This window comes from Sinocyclocheilus anshuiensis, unplaced genomic scaffold, assembly GCF_001515605.1.
Source record: "Sinocyclocheilus anshuiensis isolate Anshui unplaced genomic scaffold, SAMN03320099.WGS_v1.1 scaffold209, whole genome shotgun sequence".
Taxonomy (NCBI): domain Eukaryota; kingdom Metazoa; phylum Chordata; class Actinopteri; order Cypriniformes; family Cyprinidae; genus Sinocyclocheilus; species Sinocyclocheilus anshuiensis.
In genome coordinates this window covers 1,299,367-1,300,597 of record NW_015540880.1, presented here as the reverse complement: position 1 = coordinate 1,300,597, position 1,231 = coordinate 1,299,367, and the positions used below count along the sequence as shown (strand labels likewise).

Here is a 1,231-nt window from a genome sequence, read left to right as displayed (position 1 = left end):
TTTATTTAGTTTGAGAATTTATGGAATTAATGTGAATTCATATATTTGTCAAAGACAACACATTGTGATTTTATATAATAATAAAAAAGCATTGTTTTATTAAGCTCCAGAAAGTTCAATAAAACAAAATTATCTTAATATGGAGAATAATAAATGATATTAATAAATAAGTATTTTTTGAAAATGCATACATTCAACAGAGTTTGCATGGCTGTTTATCATGTCTGACGCCCTATGAGTAAAGCTCACCCATTGATGCAGCAAACATGAGCCAATCACTGGCTGCGTCTCAAAAACTAGTGAGCTGCCTACCTAGACAGCATTTTCAGGCATCACATACGGATAGACAGCACTTTCTAATATGCATATCAGCCACATACACAGACTGTTTAGTATCTAATATAGTTAAAATGAAGCATTTTGTTCCTCGCAACACGCATATGTTGCTGTCTAAGTAGGCGGTACGGTAGGTTTTAGGACACGGCCCCTGTCTGAGAGTGCGGATTATCTCTATTCACCAAACCCGACAGTCCGTACCATATGCAAATCGTTAAGACGAAATAAATGTACGAATATAAAAACAGTACGCGACATGCACAAATGTGTTTTGTGCGCGTGGTGTCTGACGGCGACGACTGGAGACAATGACATGTGCCCAATAACAATAACAGCAGCGCGCTTACAATCACATCAGTGCACATATAGAGCAAGCGATAGGTACGTTCAAACCGGTTCAAACCCTTGCATTCAGTCAACATTGTATGTTATTTAATAATAATGAAAGCTCGGATGCAGCTCAATAGGATGCACAGCAGCATGAAACGGCATTTTTGTGTGACAGAGGAAAAAACACCCACCCATAACCACCACATTCTTTCCTGACGAACAAACATTTTTTTAGATACATTAGAAACATTTGGATACTGAAAAAACATATATAATGCATATTTGATTATGATTATATATGATTATTTTATATTAATTTGATTTTGAAATAATATTGATTGGTTATATAATAATATATAATAATAAACATATATAGTATATAATACTGCTGCATTTCGCTCTTCCGTTTTTACGCAAATAATTTATTTATGCAATTAATAAATCAGGTGAACTGAGAATTGACGGCAGTGTTTTTAAAGCATATAAATAATGAAAGAATATGTAAAAGTGAAAGCACATAAATAATCTTCAAATATATAAATAATCTACAAAATATATATATATA

General features: G+C 33.1%; 1 protein-coding gene across 3 annotated transcripts in view; it reads right to left on the bottom strand.

Moving 5' to 3' along the window:
- LOC107688360 (cytoplasmic dynein 1 light intermediate chain 1-like) overlaps window positions 1-1,231 on the bottom strand; it is a 17,034-nt gene that overhangs the window by 15,113 nt on the left and 690 nt on the right. The window lies entirely within an intron of this gene.